The 19918-nt window shown below is 38.2% G+C and overlaps 1 protein-coding gene across 1 annotated transcript in view; it reads right to left on the bottom strand.

Annotated features, from left to right (window-relative positions):
* Positions 1 to 19918, bottom strand: part of Tc2n (tandem C2 domains, nuclear) — a 72341-nt gene that overhangs the window by 13213 nt on the left and 39210 nt on the right. The gene's annotated exons all lie outside the window — the stretch shown is intronic.

A 19918-nucleotide genomic window follows, 5' to 3' on the forward strand; every position in this document is an offset into this window, starting at 1 on the left:
ATCTTAGCTATTCAAGAGGCTGAGATCTGAGGATTGGCTCTAAGGCAGTGAATAGAAAAGGAAAATCCATGTGACTTTTATGTCTAATAAACCACTAAAAACATATGGAAATGGAGTGGTGGCTCAAGCCCAGTCCTTGAGTTCAAGCCCTGTTACCAACACACACACACACACACACACACACACACACACACACACACACACGCACACGCACACACACAGAGTAAAATTATAGTGAGTAGAATCTGAGATGCCATTCAAGCAAAATGTCTTAGCAGAAAGCTCACATAAAAATAACAAGCCCCAGGGATACATCATGGAGGAGAAAAGTTCCAGGACAACATATTTGGTTTATTCCAAAGGATTATATATCTAAGCACGACATTTATACATTATCTGTGGGACATACTGTCTTACCAGCCAAGTGACAGCTGATCATTTCATCAGCAGTCAGTGCTCAGCTTAATTGAGTCCCCATCCCTGAGGTCTTCAAATAAACATGGTTCTTGGAGACTCACAGGAAGAATGTAGTCTCAGACATGTACCTGGAAACTGGCAGCCAGTACAGAGAGAGTGAGATGGAATGAGGCCAGAGGTAGGCTTAATAAGCACCACAACATCAAACAAAGCAGTAAGTTGAAACTAGGCAAGCAGGAGGCTGGATAAACATGGCTGTTTGAAAAGCCAAGTTTTGTTTTAGAAGGTGGAGGACACAATTGTAAAAAGCAAGTATGGCAGGAAACTGAGGAACAGGAAGATATGTTGGTAATACCCCAGGAATGAATAGAAATGGAGAAAAGTTGGATGTGGAAGCTGGCATTATTACTTTTCCATGTATAAGTAGTGACAACGAAAGAAATTACATTGGCAAACTATTGTCCAGGTCCCTGCTCTCTTATTGAAGGAAACTAAAAGCACCCTCTTAACAACAGTTAAGAGGCATATTTATCTTACAATCCTGAAGGTTGAAATGGCATGGCGCCAGCATCCGCATGAGGACCATCTGACTGTATCACAGTATGCCAAGAGGGGCTGATGTAAGAACAAGGAAGCAAGAGACCGGGAAAGGACTAGATTCATCCTTTTAATGACAACTTACTGTGGTAGGACTTTCTCACAGAGTAAAAATGCACTTGCATGAATCCCTTTAAAAGACCTAATAATCTCACATCAGGCCTTTCGTCTTTTTAAGTTTCTCACTTTGTAGGCCAGGATGACCTTGAATTTATGATCCTCCTGCCTTTGTGTGTGTGTGCGTGCGTGCACGCATGTGTGTGCATGCACATGTACACTCATGTGTGTACCTCCAAGCAATTTTACGCCATACCTCTCAAAAATGTGTACCACCTGCAAATATTAATCTCTACACAGGGGAGCAAGCTTCCAGCACACAAACCATATCCAAACCATAGCTCCAGTAACCAAACCAAAGCTCCAGCCAAGACCCATGTGTGTGCTTGGAATGTGTGTGTGTGTGTGTGTGTGTGTGTGTGTGTGTGTGTGTGTGTGTGTATGCCCTCTTCAGTCTATTTGTATGTTTCACATTCCAGATCACTATGAAAGTTTTCATCCTGTCCCATTTCTATGATAAATCTTTTCTCCAGCATTCATTCACATCATCTACCTACCAGTGTTTTCAGAAACTTGGGAACCTCCCTGGATCTCATCTTTCTCATTCTTCCATCCTATCAGCCAATTTGTTGACTGTGCTTCTAAGATTTATTTTACTCTACTTCTTTCCCCTTCCAATGTTCCTATCTTAATCAAAACTATCACCATTTCTTCAATAGATCATACCATTTTTTTATTTTTCCAGTCCAAGTCTAAATGATGATCCATAGCTATACAATTGCTCTCTGTGAAAACTCTAAATCAGAATCAGAAATTTGGAAGTTTATTCAAAAGCTCCCATTTCACTAAGAATAAACTAAGTATATCTAACTATGTCTCCGGAGGCCAGGGTATTATAATCTGGCCCTGTCCTATTTTGAACTTCTTTCATCTCACCTTCATTCTTTTCTTTCTCAATTTCTGTATTCCAGTACCCAAATTACTTCTTTCAAATCTGAAACACATTGAGCACTTTTTCACCTTAGTGACTTTCCATATTCTCCCTGTCCAGAAGGCCCTCCTAGGCCTTAACATGATTTATTTTCTCAGTGCTCTTATCACAGCTCATATGTCACTTTCTCACACAGGCCTTTTCCAAAGTACACAGCATCTGTGTGGCATATACTACACAGCTTTTAAAGCACATTCCATACTCCAGGGGGCTTTCTTGGCAAAAAACAGAATTTGTAAAGAAAACATTAGTGAAAGAAGAAAAAAATTTGAGTATCAACCTCTTTCAAGAAACCCTATCTATTGAGCTATTCTTAGGCTTCCAAAGACTATTTTGTCTGAGCCTAAAGTTCCGAGAAATCATCATCTCCAAGGATAACATTAATACCAATGGTAATCAACACCAGATAATTTTGTTTTCCACTAGTCAAAATCAAGTGAGATAATTTTGGTCACCATAATCAGTCAAGGAAAGGGAGTTGGGATATTCCTGGTACCTAATGGGTAGAAGCAAGGGACATTGCTAAATATCCTATAATACATAGGACAGACTCCCACAATCAAGAACAAGGAACCTCACCCAAATATTGATAGTACAGAGGTTAAGAAACTCCCTGTTAAGGGGAAGACAAATGAAAATAGAAAGGGGAGGAAATACAGTAAAAACAATTCAATGTATATACTACAAAATTAAGAAAAGTGAGGGAAGGGGAGGATTGGGAGGGATGAGTGAAAATGCTCAAAGAGCTGACATTGATCAAGATACATTGAGCCAGCGGGTGGCTAATTCCAGCTACTTAGGAGGCTGAGATCTGAGGATCAAGGTTCAAAGCCAGCCCAGGCACAAAAGGACCTGAGACTCTTATCTTCAATTAACCTCTAGAAAACAGGAAGTGGGGCTTGGCTGGAGGGTAGGGCAGTAGCGTCAACGCCCAGGCCCAGGGGTAGGATGGTAGCCTTGAGCTGAAGAGCTCAGGGACAGCTCCCAGGCTAAGTTCAAGCCCCATGACCCACCAAAAAAAAAAAAAAAAAAGATACATGTATTCAGGAACTGTTTTGTTGAGTGGCAACTCCTTTGTACAATTACTTGAAGAGAGTAAATTAGTAAATAAATAATATATCCATATGTAAGAGACTACCCCTTAAATGATGACTGATGGGAAAGGAAGTTTAAAGTACCCTGTCATTTCTCTTAAGTCTAATCTAAGTAATTCTGAGCATGATCTACACTGAGCATGATCTACACTATCTCTAGAACTCTCCTCTGGGACAGAGTGAAAACCTTTTGGCAATCTGTCTAACATGGTGCCCTTGTTTGATTTCCTTTTCCTACTTGTTGGCTTCTCCACTTGCCTACTGGTTTTTCCCAGGAATACTTCCTGGTAAATAGTAAAACTTTTTTTTTCCATTTTAAGATTTCTCACCTCAGAGTTGTTTCTGGGGAAAACAACCTATGATAAATACAAGTGGCTATTTAAGGAGAATTGCAGATTAATATATAATATGGAATAAGTAAATACATAACTAATAACAAAATGGTTGACTATGCCATAACAGACATCAGGTACTTAGACAAGAGAGTTAAAGGATGTTATACTCAACCAATGCATGGTGTGGTAAGAAAAACATACCTGAGAAGTCAGGAAACTTGAGTTACAATTTCTGTGAGTTAAGAACTATGAGAGCGGAGGGCGGGGGAGGGTAATGGGACCAAGACATGTGGAAGGGTATCAATGTATGTGAATTAATGCACCTTCTATCTGGCATATATCATGTTACCCTTTTATTAATACAAAAAATATGATTTAAAAAAAAGAAATATGAGCGCTTAGGTAAATCTCAACCATTTGAAAAAGAAGGAAATAAAAAAGACATAATTGTTAAGGTAGTTTCTCTGACATCTAATGCTTTTGTAAAGCAGTGGTTCTCAAATGAGGATCGTTTTGCACCTTTGAGAACATCGAGAACATCTGATAAGCCAGGCAGAGTGGCTCACGCCTGTAATCCCAGCTACTCAGGAGGCTGAGATCTGAGGATCAAGGTTTAAAGCCAGCCCCACACAAAAGACTTGAGACTCTTTATCTCCACTTAACCTCTAGAAAACCCGGAAGTGGGGCTTGGCTTGAGGGTAGGGCAGTAGCCTTGAGCTGAAGAGCTCAGAGACAGTGCCCAGGTCTCATGACCTACACAAAAAAGAACATTTGACAGTATTAGATACATTTTTGGCAACCATAACCAGAGGCAGGGGCCTACTGGCATCTAATAAGTAGAAGCCAGGGATAGGGAAAAATATCCCACAATGCATAGGCCTACTGCTCCTGGTCAGCAACAAATAATTTCCCAGACCAAAATTTCAATAGTGCTAAGGTTCAGAAACCACATCTTACAGAGATAAGTAGATAAAAACTTAAGACATTCCTGTTGATTTGAATTAGTCAAAACAGGTAACATGTTATTTATAACAGAGTCTTTAAATATATCTCTAAAAGTAGCACAAATGATAGCCACTTTTCTATTGTAAGATCTGAAAGAGCTTTTTTTCCAGACAGGTCTTGAAATATTGGGAGAATGAAGAAAAAAATCTGAGACTTTTATTATCAAAAAGCTGGAAGCAGAGTTGTGGCTCAAGTGGTAGAGCCCAAGCCTTGAGGAAGAAAACTCAGCAACAGCCCCCAGACCCTGAGTTCAAGCTCCAGTCCAAGCTGGCATATAACTACAAAAATAAATAAGATGCATCTGATCTACTCCTTTGCTCTGAAATCTATGACCCACTTCCCCTCATGTGCCCACCAATTACAACTCTGGGAACTAAGTTTTCCTTGAGGGAAAACAAATAGGTTGTTGTAGATCTTAATACAGGGAGGAACAAGAGAAATGAGTTTTATGGCTAACTTATATGTCAATGGAAACATTTAAATGTAAAGCATATTTGCTTATGAATTAGGGTTATTCATGTGACAGATGGTAAGAGGACGTCATAAACTGATTTCACATTCTTGTTGGACAAATTTGCTCATGCCCTTTTTAAACAAAGAGCTGGCAGTAAAATCATCATATTGCATAACTAGGTAATGTTACAAAATTGTTCACAAAACTCTACCTGCCAACAGGAAACTCCAGGAATAAAAAGGTTTCCATTTCATTATCAGAAAGGTACTTTGTTCCAGTAAACACAGTAGGTTGGCTAAAAGGAAAAGATTCCTTCCTAGATTTTGTTTATTTCTCTGAAAGTGATTTAAGAACAAGTTTCAGATTTTTTGAAGTAAGTCTTACATAATGGAATCTCTTTCAGCTTAGACAGTACTTGGAAATGTGCATCTGAGGTACTTACACTTTTTTTTAACTTTAATTTTCTTTTTTTATTGTAATTAATAGAAGGGTTACATTATATTCGTCGGATAGAAGGTGCATTTCTTCACAAACATTGATACCCCTTCTCATGTTTTTGTCCCCATTTCCCTCCCCTCACTCCCACTTAACACTTTTAAAGGTAAGCTGTTGCCTCCTGAGTGACAGGACAACAGGTAAGACTAGTCTAAAGTTTTCATCTGGACAATGGGCTGAGCAGAAGGTGCATCTGCTCTTTATCCAAGCCTTGCTTATCAGGAAGTAGTTGAAGGAAAGTCACATTCTCCAGCATGGTAATCTTGGTAGACTGCCTCAGTAGAAGAAGGACCCAAATACCACCTACTACAAGTTATTCCAGAAAATGCCTTGAATATTGGCTGTCAATTGTTAAAGTGAATCATGTTTTATAAAAATGCAGAGTTTTGACTTTTTAATATCCCAGGTTTTAATAACTGGTATTTGTTCCCAATAGCCAAAGTTTCAGTCACTAAAAAAGCACATATTTTAAGTTAATTCACACAATGCTTATGGCTAAATGAAAAATGCTTTAACACTCTTTAACCTACATGTAACATTTTAAAACATATTATTAGGCTTCGCATCTCATGTCAACTTATCAAAGAGTGAAACTAACATTCTCTGAGGCTCTACTCCAAATTTTCTAAGTAAAATTTACTTACTCTTAAAGTGAGGAGGTGTAAATAAAGGTACCAGGTTTTGGTTTTGGTGCCTCATGTGGTATTTAAAAAATAATAAACTTTAAAACGATTCATTTTTTATTTCCTTTACTGTTTGACATTTTTTTCCTTTTTAATTTAGAAACAAGGCAAGGAATACCCTCATAATGTTATGTTTCCTTTCTGGTCATATCAAAATAACCTCTTCTCAGTACTCAAAAGCACACGGAAGGAAATGAATATAATTAAAGTAATTAGATTTCCAAACTGGTTAAGTAGTGATTAAACAAATGTTATCTAAGTCATACCTAAAAAAGGAACAGCCATCTTCTAACAGCAAGGCAAACATCCCTACACTGGCTGCTTTAAGATATATTTGGGGGGGGGAATGGGGAGTTATGGGGTTTGAACTCGGCCTGGGTGCGGTCCATGGGCTCTTCAGCTCAAGGCTACCACCCTACCCTTGAGCCACACATCCCCACATCCCTTTTTCTAGAGGTTAATTGGAGATAAAGTCTCAGGTCCTTTTGTGCCTGGGCTGGCTTTGAACCTTGATCTCAGCCTCCTAAGTAGCTAGGATTATAGGCGTGAGCTGAGGTGCATGGCTGCTTTAAGAATTTTACAAATAAATTTGGTTATTTGAAATTGGATAGGGAAGGGGGGAAAACCAAGATGGGAGGGTGGGGGGGTGGAGGGGAGGGTAATGGGGACCAAGACATATTAAAGGGTATCAATATATGTGAATTAATGCACCTTCTATCTGACAAATATCATGTAACCCTTTTATTAATTACAATAAAAAATATAAAAAATAAAAATAAAATAAAAAAGAATTTTACAAATAAAACTAAGCCAAACACAACAAAAATTACCATAAAATTGAATTATTTGAAAACTTAGGCCTCTTACCTAGGTAACATTTGAAATTTCAATATTTCCCCTGTATATACTGAAATATTCCAAAGGTGTCACATCTTTTAAAGTGCTGTCACCCAAAACATTGCATATAACACATTCCCTATATCCGTTGAATCCATGACCACAAAACTAGACATCAGGAAATATGAATCAGCTCTGTCATTAATTACCTAATAAAGTCTATACAACCCAAATTTTTAGATCTGGTCTGTGTGTTTGTGTATGTGTATGCATGTGTGTATGTGTATGTGTGTGGTATTGTAATAAATGCCCATTTGTGCTCTAAAATTCTTACAGTTAATGGGGCCAGGAGTTTGGCCTAGTGGTAGAGTACTTGCCTAGCATGCACAAAGACCTGGGTTCAATTCCTTGGTACCATGTACATAGAAAAAAGCAGGAAGTGTTGCTGAGGCTCAAGTGGTAGAGCTCTAGCCTTGTGCAAGCCCAAGGACAGCGTTCAGGCCCTGAGCTCAAGCCCAGGACTGGCAAAATAAATAAATAAATAAATAAAAATAAAATTCTTATAGTTTTTAAGATCAACCTATGGATAAAATTAACTAATGAATGAAGAAAATAACAGAAGTACTTTAGAGAAGGGAAAACAACTTTAACATAGCTACCAAGCACTAAGACTACATATGAATCATCCCCATATAAATTTCAAGGCCAATACTAATGATGTTGAGTATTGAGATCCTATCAAAGTCTGGCTCTTATTCTATGTCCTGAGAAAATGAGAAATAAACATTCTCAAAGAACACGGATTTATATTTCATCGAATTACTTCTTTCTCAGGATAGTTTCTTTCCAGAAATTCCTAGCATGTAATTAATGTCTCTTAGCTAAAGTTAACTGTTGTCACTTGAATCAGATTTAGTTTGGAAGATTTCTAACCATTAATGGTCATCTAGTTACATACACACACGCACATCAGCCAGGAACATTTTCCTATCATTTTTTCATGGACTTTCATGTGAGATAATATATAAATATATATTGAGTAAACAGGAAATTAAACATTTTAAATGACTGGCACAGCTTATCAACACTAAGGCTGACAATGGATGTTAACTGAATAATAGAATTAAAACAAATAAATTTTTTAAAGAAATTCAGTTTTTTTCTGGATTCCATAAATAGTTTGATTTGAAAGCCACGTAAGTCACATCTAATCCAGATTTTGAAGTCACTTATCCAAGTAAGACATATCATTTTCTCATAAACTCATTTTCTTTGATTATAAGCATTAACTTTTTCAAATGGATATGATTTTACTTATACTCACTTGGCTTGGTAAAAGTTTTATTCTTGTTTTCTTTTTTCTTTTCTTGAAAACATGGCCTGATCTTTGCCTGTATTTATCTTCATTATTACTGCTACCTCTAGGCAGAATTTCTTGGAATTGGAACAGTGACTTGCCAATAAATAAAAATTTCCAGAATCTCCCCTCCCCCCCTTTAGGGTTGTGTACCTTATATAGCCTTAACTCATGTTCCTCTTGTTGCCTAGACAGGTTAGGATTTCAGGCATGTGAGACTATGTCCAGCTCTAGATTTTACGTGTTTACTTTGTTGTTGTTTTTTAAATAACAGACTTTTTTTTTTGCCAGTCCTGGGGCTTGAACTCAGGGCCTGGGCACTGTCCTTGGGCACTTTTGCTCAAAGCTACTGCACTACCACTTGAGCCACGGTGCCACTTCCAGCTAAGATTGTGTAATTTACTCTAGCAAACACTGCTTCAGTATGCTAAATTGATGACCATTCTGTCACTTGGATTAAAAATGATGAGCCTGGCCCCAGAGGTTCACATCTGTAATCCTAGTTACTCAGAAGGCTGAGATCTGAGGATCACAGTTCAAAGCCAGCCTAGGTAGAAAAGTCTATGAGACTCTTTGTTTCAATAAACTAATCAGAAAAGGCTGGAAGTGGTGCTGTGTCTCAAGTGGTAGAGCATTAGTCTTCAGTACGAAGAGGCCCTGAGTTCTAGCCCCAGGACTGGCAAAAACAAAAACAAAAAATGCCAAAGTTTTTGCATTTTGCTTTTTAGTTTTCTTACCCCCAAATAAGAAGAAAGACAACACTAAGTGGAAAAATTTGTTTCCTAAAATTATGAATCGCATAATGAAGAAACTCTGAAAAGTACTGTGACAATGCAAACACTATCAGGTAATTTTTGAACATACAGTAATTTCTATAGAAGACTGCCTTTCTTTCCAAACAGCCATATGCCATTCTTGAACAGAAAACGTTCTCATCATTTCTGTTTTCCTAAGGCAGAACAATGATAAAATATTGTCAGTTTCAGAGAAGAAAATTAAGATGCCAAAGTATGTAAAAAAACATACTTTTAATACTTTCAAATGACTCCATAATAGAAGTGGGAATCTTGCTAGAATGTGTGAAGAGAATATAAAGACAGAAATAGATATTTTATAGCAATACTGCCCCACCACTGGAAAGCACATTACTACTGTATTTTGAAACAGTCATCTGAACTCCAAACTGACCTGTTCTTGTGATGCAGAGTCATAGTGCTAGAATAATGACTCCAAATTTTCTTTGACAAACCAGGGACTAAACACATTTTTTTACCTTCTCATAATATAAACCTGTCAACCAACAATTAAAGCCTTAAATTGCTTCCTTACCCTTTGAATGACAATATCAAGTTTCACTCTAGTTATTACAGTAATGAAGGAACAGCCACTATGACCATCTTTGCATGTGTGTGGGAACCTTTCTCAAAAGTGAAGAAAAGTTTTTAGGAGTAATCTACAGAATCACTTGTTCAAATATTACTGATAAAAATTACAAATCTAGCTAGGCACTGGTGGTTCACACCTATAATCCTAGCTATCAGGAGTATCACAGTTAGAGGTCAGCTTGGGCAGGAAAAACCCATGGGACTTTTTTTTTTTTGGAGGGTTGGTTGCTTGAACTTTGGGCCTGGGTACTGTCCCCGAGCTCTTCAGCTCAAAGCTATCACTGTACCACTTGAACCACAGGGCCACTTCTGGTTTTCTAGCAGTTTAATTGGAAATAAGAGTCTAATGGACTTTCATGCGTGGGCTGGCTTTGAACCATGATCCTCAGATCTCAGCCTCCTGAGTAGCTAGGATTACAGGTGTGAACCTCCAGTGCCTGGCTATCTCTGGGACTCATCTCCAGTTAACCACAAAGAGCTAGAAATAGAGTGATAGAGGGTTAGCCTTCAGCAAAAACAGCTCAACAAAACTGACCAAATCCTGAGTTCAAGCCTCAAGACTGGTGCATGCACATGTGCATACATGCGTACACATGTACATGTACACACATACACACACACACACACACACACACACACACACACAAATTGCAAACCTACAGACCCTAAACATACATTTATTTCTTAGCAAGGAGTAGAGAGGATTCCTAAAACTTCATTTAGGATGACCTGATATAAAGTCTGGGAGATAGCCTAAACTGTGATTATAACAGCAAGCTAAAATTCTATCACTTAAATGCTAACAAGTCTGACTTAAGATTATAAGCAGACTGGATGGCTAGAACGAAATATAGCAAGAGGGAAGGTCAAATGGACTGAATGTGGACAGCAGTCTCCAGGAGAGACACTAAATACGGGCATTCAATATGAAGCAAAAGTTTTTCACAGGCCCCTGCTTGGGGCAGGATATTACTGGAGGTTTTGTTGCCTGGATAAAACCTTTGTCTCCAGTCTCCTTCCTTTTGTTTTGATTCCATCCTCTTCATTGACCTGGCTTCTAAAATTCAAATCCACACATGGCCTGATATAAAACAAAGGCATAGTGAAAGCAGACGTAAATATTTCAGTCTCTGGCAAGGACTGAAATTAGTAAACTGGTATTGTAGTTTGTACAGACTTGTTCAGGCTTTGGAAAGTTTTGTTAAGCTTAGCCAGTTCTAATTTATGACCATCCTCCTTATGAAATTAAAATGCAAGCCTTGTTAAACTAGACCCATACTCTATACTTGGGGACTGCACAAAGGTGAGATGTGGCAAAGGGCCGTGGTCTCTCTGTTATTACCATCTCCCTTCTCAAGCAACACCCAGCTTTACCTGTTGTCATGCGACAACAGAACAGCTTTACAGACTACTTTCTGCTTTAGAGAGGGAAAGTCTTGATTACTGAGCCAATGTTTTCTAAATGTGGGCTAAAACTCAAAGGATTCACAGTTTCTAACATCTTGGTTTTAAAAGCAAAACATACCTATTTAATTTCCTTCATTCCTAGAGCATTAAAAATGCCAAGGTCATACTAAGGAAAAAGTGATAAAAATTCACAACAATAAGCTGCATTTTAATATGTAAACTACTTAAAGAGAAAAACACTTCAAATAATTTAGTGATGGAAATGTTTCATGCATCCAGTTGTGTTGAAAAGGAAAAGGTCAAGAATTGCTATTTTATTTATGTGCCCAGGTAAAAAACTATTGGGAAAAAATATTCTATAAGCACTCAGCTTTCCAGAAGGGACCAAGAATAGATACCCTGACAACATTTATTATTTATTAGCTACATAGCAGAAAAAGACTAGACATAATGAGCAGATTCTGGACTCTTGGACTGAATTTAATATAAGCCAAAAACTAAAGGCATGCATTCTAAGTTTTGTTGTTTCTGCAACTTACTTTCTTCTGGACTAGGAAAAGAAAACATTTCCCCTTTATTATTTCTCAAACTTAGGTATTTCTAGGCTGGGAAAAGCAATGAACTTGACTGTGATTAAAGCTTTCATAATGTTTCCATCATTCTTCCAACCCTGTTCATCATTCATTCCCTTCACTTTCCAGACAACAGATGTCATTTTTCCTAATTCCATAAGATAAAGAGTGCCCAGGTGTATACATACACATGGTAAATGCAGAAACGTGAACTTATTTTTTCTTTGGCCCTCTCACATACACTCAAAAAGAATCTTTTACAACCTAAAGATATCCTTGGTCCTATTTTTTCTTGTTCAAAGTCTGTAGGAACCAAATAACATTAAAAAAAATTTCATCTCTTTTAAAGCCAGTACAACCCAAATGTAATGTAACGCAAATAAAAATGATTTGCAGTTGAGTTATTCTTATAATAACTGCAATACACCCCTAGGCTAAGAATTTGGAGTTCTTTAATCAAACCATCCTTTACCATGTGCATGTATTTCACATGCTAGTTCAGATAATAGATATATTTATCTCCTCCTCTTCCTTCTTTTTTACTTATTTAGTTTTTCAGTCCTGGGGCTTGAACTCAGGGCCTGACTTCTGTTCTTGGGCTTTCCTCAAGGCTAGAGCTCTACCACTTGAGCCACAGCATATTTCCAGCTTTTCTATGTATGTGGTACCGAGGAATTGAATCTGGGTCTTCATGCATGCTAGGCAAGCACTCTACCACTAGGCCAAACTCCTGGCCCCTTCCTTCTTTTTAAAGACAGTGTCTTTCATATACCCCTGACTGGCCTAGAACTCTAGATCCTCCTGTCTCAGCCTTCTGAGAGCTGAGATAATACTGTATACCACCATATTTAGCTTCTAATATCTGTGTGTGTGTGTGTGTGTGTGTTGGTCGTTGGACTTGAACTTAAGATCTAGGCACTGTCCCTGAACATTTTTGCTCAGGAGTAGCACTCTACCATTTGAACCACAACTCCATTCTGGCATTTTAGTTATTAACTGGAGATAAAGACTTTCATGGAATTACCTGCTGTGGTTTGGATTTAATCCCTGATCCTCAGATCTCAGCCTCCTGAATGGCTTGCATTACAGGTACTCCTGTAACAGTGCTCAACATATCTTCAATATATCTTAATATACCCTTTCTGTGAGCAAAAGAAATGCCTAGGTAATAACTCATTGATACAAACAGTTGAAATAAAATCAAAAGAAATTAAATGGTGAAGATCAATATATTCAAGACTCATACAGAAAAAATCAGATGCAACTTTTCTGGTCTTCTAGGTGCTCATTCATTACATGAAACACATCAGGTTTTATTTAGAAATGTATGTTCTAATATCTTCACCAAAATATAAACTGTGATGAGGGCAGGGGTGTTTTATGGTCTATTTTTGTTTTGTGCTTTATTCCTAGAACCTGAAATGATTGGCACTAGGCTACTCAGTAAGTACCTGTTAAATAAAATATACTGATAATTTAGTTAGAAATATGAGGACCCTCAAGATAATTTTCACACTCAATTAGTTTTCAGATTTGCAAAAGTACGAAGAGAGAAAGAGTTTTTGGCACAAAGTAGAGGAAGAATTATGGAGAGAATGGGAAAAAGAAGAGGGAACCAAAGAATATTGTGAACAAAATCTGAATTATGATACGATGTTATGTTTGTCTTAAGTAAAAAAAAATATATTATTAAGGCAGGTGCAAGCCTGTAATCTTAGCTCCTCAGAAGGCTGAGATTTAGAGGATCACAGTTTAAAGCCAGTATAAGCAGAAAAGCTTACACGATTCAATTTCCAATTATCCAGCAAAAAGCTGGACTGAAGCATGGCTACAGTAGTAGAGCACCAGCTGAGAAAGCATGAGGCCTTGAGTTCAAAGCCTGCTACTAAAAAAGTAGGTAAGTTCACAATATAGATGTAGGCTTACCTTCCTACTTTTCTATCCTTAACTCTTTCCTACACTGTTACTCTTTCATATGCCTCTTTCTGGCTGTCCATCTGTTCTGAAAGAGCTCATTTTTCATTATGGGTTAAGACAACACTACTCAATCCTTTTTACTTCCTCATCTCCAGGTGAGCATCTGTCCTCTGTGATAAGAAAAGAAAAAAAAAATGCCCTTAGTATTGAGATGTGCATGGAATTAAGCCTGCTAAGTTTACAGCCTCTTCCCTATCTTTTCTTCAGTTATATCAGGAAAGACCTCCAAAACTCACATTTTGTCCTCCCAGAAGAACTATAATATCATGAGTATTTTATTCAATTGTGTTTCCACAGAAATTTTGTGAGTACTCTTTAGGTTAGTAAATGAATGATAACTATTTGTTTATTTGTGTTTTCTTAGATTATTTGTATCTTAAAGAAATTTTTCAAAGCTATAAAAATTGAATATACTATCCTATTTCTATAGGAACCAAATTTAAGTCATTTCCTACAAAAGGTAAGGGCTTGGTAATGATACTAGTATACTGCTAACATGTAAAATTTGAGGATATGTGAGTAATCTACTAAAGTTAATATTGTGTTATAAAAATTTCATATTTTCAAAGCCTTTTTTCTAAGCCTTAAAATTTTGACCTACAGAGATTTGAGGTTGTCATTATTCTCTTCTTAATAATTAAGAAATGGATGTAAGCTGGGTGCTGGTGGCTCATGCCTGTAATTCTAGCTGCTCAGGAGGCTGAGATTTGAGGATTGTGGTTCAAAGCCAGCCTGGGCATAAAGTCCATGAGACTCTCAGCTTCAATTAACTACCACAACACTGTAAGTGGCACTGTGGCTCAATGTGGTAGAGCACTAGCTTAGAGCTGAAGAGCTCAGGGACAGGGCCCAGGTCCAGAGGTCAAGTCCCATAACTGACATAAAAAAAAGAAAGAAAAGAAGAAATGGATTGAAGCCATTAGTGGTTCACACCCATAATCCCAGCGACTCAGGAGATGGAGACTGAAGACTGAGGTTCCAAGACATCCTAGGCAACAAATCCATGAGACTCATACCTCCAACTAACCACCAAAAAGCTTAACTGAGCTGTGGTAATGTGCTAGGCTTGGGCATAAAAGCTAAGGGACAGTACCCAGGCCAAGAATTCAGGACCCAGTACTGGTGTGTACATATACACAATAAAAAGTATAAAGAAATAAATCAAGAAAATTTAAAAGTAGATAGTCATAATCATGTATAATTCAGCACTGTCTATTCCAAGAAGATACTAACTGTTGCTCATGTTATTGAGGTATAAAATCTGACTTAATGTGTTCACTTATCTTTTTGTTTGCTCATTGTTATATCCTTACTATATCCAAGCACTATCAGTTAAATGAATGAATAAATATTGACCATGTGCCTCTTATGAGCCAGGAACTTTACAGAATTTGACAATAAACAAGACCTTTCAAGGAAATGCAATATAGGAGGATACTAAAATTTTGCAAGTAATTCTTCAACCATAACTGTGATAGAAACTATAAAGGAAAATAATAAAGTATACTGAACACAAGACCAAGTACTGCTTGAAAAGTTAAAAAAAAAAGATTCCTAAGATAGCACTTAAAACAAGTAGGATTCAGTGAAGAGTAAAGAAAGAAAATATTCCAAACAAATAAAGCACTATGCAAAAAGGTTTTAAGGAAGTAGGTTTATATTGTGTCCCAAAAGCTGAGGAAAGACCAGTGGGACTAAACCGAACAGTTTACGATAAAGAGGGAACAGCAAGCAGAGCTCAGATTATGCAGAGATATTGTCAATATTTAAAACTTCTCATTTCCTGATGTCTCAACACCTGTCAAGAGTGTTCAAGAGTCTGTGAATATCCTTAACCAAATAACAGCAGTGTAATAAAGCTATCCTCTCTGTAGTCTCCTTTTATGTCATCCTAGCTATAATTTAGTGACATGCAAATGCAACAGCAAAATGCCACAGGGTTTGTTTGCTCCACCCTGACCCTCAATAAAGGTACTTACCCAGCAGTCCTTATCTCACCTCTTCTTGATGAGCCTGATTCCTGGGCTTTCTTAAAGACTTGTGGATATATTTTTCATTTTAAACGCTTCTAAAAATGCTTCAGATAGTGCAATTAGTCATTTAATACAGAGGCTGAATGAGATCAGGATATGCTAGCATACAGCATATCATTCTGGCATAAGAATCATTTTGAGCTGAAGGCATTGAAAGAATTGCCTTCCCCTTATCTAAGAAAAGCAGGGAAAAATTACCCTTTGTAAAAGTGTTCTTTACCACCACCATCACTACCACCATGATCATCTCCATCACCACCAGGGCACACAGGGGAAAAGGAGTCGTGACTCTTAGCACCAGAGGTAGAAAGTTGATATCAAGATGAATTTGTAAGAACAGATCTAACGGGGGTAATACTTACCTCCCATAAATTCCATTAGAGTTAATGTGCCTTCAGAAAAGCCCAAGGGAAATGTTTCAGAAAAGCTTCTTGGTTGGTGAACACTGCCAGGTGTTAGGATTCTGGTGGTTCCAGAAAGGATGAAGTTCCCAACTTCTCCCTAAACTTTTTCCTATGCATCTCTCTCATCAGACTGTTCCTGTAGCATATCCTTTATAATAAACTAGTATGTGTATAAAATGTTTCTCTGGGTTCTGTGAACTATCCTGACAAATTGCTGGAGCTGAACGGGGGGGGGGGGGGGGAGGTCATGGGAAGCTATAATTTTTTTTTTTTTTTTTGCCAGTCCTGGGCTTGAGCTCAGGGCCTGAGCACTATCCTTGGACTTTCTCAAGGCTAGAGCTCTACCACTTGAGCCTCAGCACCACTGCTGGCTTTTTTCTATGTATGTGGTACCGAGGAACCGAACCCAGGTCTTCATGCATGCTAGGCAAGCACTTTAACCACTAGGCCAAACTCCCGGCCGGGAAGCTATAATTTGTAGACACTTCGGAAAGATGCTGTAACCTCCGACCGCACCACTAGTGATCAGCACAGGAAGCCAGGGACAGTCTTGCGGAACTGAGACTTGCAGGATCTGTGCTGATTCAGAGGTAATGTCAGAATTGCATTAAATTGTAAGATACCCAATTGGAATCCAAGAAAACTGGAGAATTTGCTGGATGTAGAAAATCTCACAGTGTTGAGAAGAGAGAAAGTTTTTCCTTTAAAGGCATATCCTAGGTTTCTTAGATGATCAACCCGATAAATAATAGTACCTCTTGCTAGTGAGGGTGAAGTGTAGGCTGGATTTCTAAAAGCAATGAGAAATGAAAAGTGTGGTTTACAGCATGTTGAAGAAAAGATGTCCACGTTAGCTATTCATCAGTGGATCTCATGGTAAGATTTGGATAGAGGTAGAAATTTGACAGCTATTACATCCGTAGAAACCACGGAAAAAGAGAGAGACTGCCCAGAGAAAGAGTGGAATGAAAAGATGGCTGAGGGCTAAAGACTTAAAAGTCAGACAGAATGATGAATTGGTAGAGAAGGAACGGATGGGTTAAAATTAAAATTAAGCCAGAGCTAAAGAAAAGGATGGCTTCAAGGCAGTAGAGATAATTTATTCAGGAGGTTGATGAGTAATAAGGAAAAAAATAGAAGGCATTTGTTAAGAATTTATGAGTTTCAGTGGAGTGGCCAGGAAGGAAGACTGAAGTGAACAGGCTAAGACTGAGCATTAGAAGCTGGCTATGACCTGCTAAGACAGAATCTAGAACAGGGTAAGAAAACAAGGATTAGTTTAAAGAAAGGAAATACAATATTGAGAAGCCTGAAGAATAAGGGACATAACGTGCTGAGCTACAAAAGTAATCCTATTTTTAGTTATATGTAAACTCTTAGTAGTTTTACATACGCATTAATTTTTTTTTGTAGGTCATGAGCTCTTCAGCTCAAGACTACTGCCCTACCCTTGAGCCAAGCCCCACTTCCTATTTTCTAGAGGTTAATTGGAGATAACAATCTCAGGTCCTTTTGTGCCTGGGCTGGCTTTGAACCTTGATCCTCAGATCTCAGCCTCCTGAGTAGCTAGAATTACAGGTGTGAGCCACTATTCCCGGCTTACTTGGGCATTTTTTTTTTTTTACCAAGTAGACACAAAAGCCATGCTTAGGAATTATCAGGTAGAGAGGAAAGAAAAAAAAATGGTGAGAATTGAAAAAGAGAAATCTCCCCTAGTGACTTGCAGACATCTTCAGAGCACAACCTAGGGAACCTGGAGGACACAGGTTACATACTGCTGTCACCTAATTCATGTTTTGTTTCTGTCTTAATCCATTTGAGCTGACATAACAAAAGTAGAATAAGCCAGGCAGCCAATAAATAACCTTTTACTGATGCTTTGGGGGCATGAAGTCTAACAACAAAGCACTAGAAGATGGGTTTCTGGTGAGGGCATACTTCCTCAAGGGCAGCCATCTTTTCATAATTTAAAAGTTGCAGAAAAGGTAAGGGACCACTTGTGGATTTCATTTAGAAGGCACTAATCCCACATGTGAGGGGTCCATCCTAATGTTCTAAGCACCCTCAAAAGGCCCACCTCCTAATATCCCCTTCATGGAGAGCAATATTTCAACATATCAATTATTATGGAAGGGACAAAAACATTCATTCCAGTGCAATTTCCACAGGCTCCTTTGTCAATACAGAAACCCAACCTCTACAACTATGTCTGTAGGATTTTTTTCCCCACAAACACATCATCAACCATCTTCCCATCAAACACATAAACTATTAACTTTGAGGTGTTGTGTACCAAGATAGTCTGAGTGATGATACAAAGATTCAATGGGGCTGGGTACAATGGCTCATGCCTGTGATCCTAGCTACTCAGGAGACTGAGAGGATCAAGATTCAAAGACAGCCTGGGCACTAAAAAACGTTGAGACTCTAATCTCTAATTAACCACTAGAAAATGGGAAATGGGGCTGTGGCTCATGGATAGGGTGGTATCCTTGAGCTGAAGAACTGAGGGACAATGCCCAGGCCCAGAGTTCAAGCCCCATGACACACACACACACAAAAAAAAGATTCAATGGGAAAGTCTTGACAAATAGGAGAAAACAGCCCTATCAAGTGAAATGAAAAGCCCAGAAAAGGCCAAGAGGATTAGGTTCAGAATTTATAAGGAAGGACTGGAGTTGCAATGAAAGGAGAGAACAGATAGGGGTAAAAATAAGCTTGTGGTTACTGTGGTAGACATATGAAGGAATGTGGCATTGTTTTCTTTGTGATTGGGAAATAAAATCTTGTACTCAGAGTAAGGAGCAGGTGGGTTAAAGGTTTGAAGGAAGTGGGAGGAAGTATGAATTGTTTATCACTGAGTTAGCTAACAGAAATGAAGTAAGCCTTGTGGGCTGGCAAAATTCGTGCCCATGGATAATAATGCTACCAATCTGACGATCAAGTTTCAGGCTAGGGATCTACCACACTTCCCCTACTTTCCCTAATCTTTCCAGCTGCTGCATTTAATTCTTCTTTATTTAAGTCTCCAAAGCATTTTGTCCATACCTCAAATCCTGTTTTTTTTTTTTTTTTTTTTTTTCCAGTCCTGGTCTTGAGCTCAGGGCCTGAGCACTGTCCTTGGACTTTCTCAAAGCTAGAGCTCTACCACTTGAGCCTCAGCACCACTTCTGGCTTTTTTCTATGCATGTGGTGCCGAGGAATGGAACCCGGGTCTTCATGCATGCTAGGCAAGCACTTTAACCACTAGGCCAAACTCCCGGCCCTGTTTTTTTTTTTTAAATGATATTTCTGCTTTACATGGTTTTATTTCCTTACCAAAAACAATGACAGTTGTGCCAGGAGTTTGGCCTAGTGGTAGAGTGCTTGCCTAGCATGCATGAAGACCCGGATTCAATTCTTTGGTACCATATACATAGAAAAAGCCAGAAGTGGTGCTGTGGCTCAAGTGGTAGAGCACTAGCCTTAAGGAAGGCCCAATGACAGTGCTCAGGTCCTGAGTTCAAGCCCTAAGACTGGCAAAAAAAAATGATAGCTTATTACATTTAGTTATCAAACACAGGTGACTTATTTAAAATTCTAGTTATTTTATAATCATGACTCCGTATATTATACAATAAAAAAGATGAGAGACCTAGATATGAAATGGACAGCCAATTGAGAGATACAGCTAAGCTTACTTTGGCTAAAATGAATCCAGTTCTAACACAAAGAACATAATTTTTTTTTTATTATTAACCTTCTACCTCAGAAACTAAAGGCTGACTCAGAAACAAAGTCCACAGCCTGAAGATATGAAAAGCAACACTGAATAAAAA

The sequence above is a fragment of the Megascapheus bottae genome, chromosome 14 (assembly GCF_031878675.1).
Source record: "Megascapheus bottae isolate mThoBot1 chromosome 14, mThoBot2.hap1, whole genome shotgun sequence".
Taxonomy (NCBI): domain Eukaryota; kingdom Metazoa; phylum Chordata; class Mammalia; order Rodentia; family Geomyidae; genus Megascapheus; species Megascapheus bottae.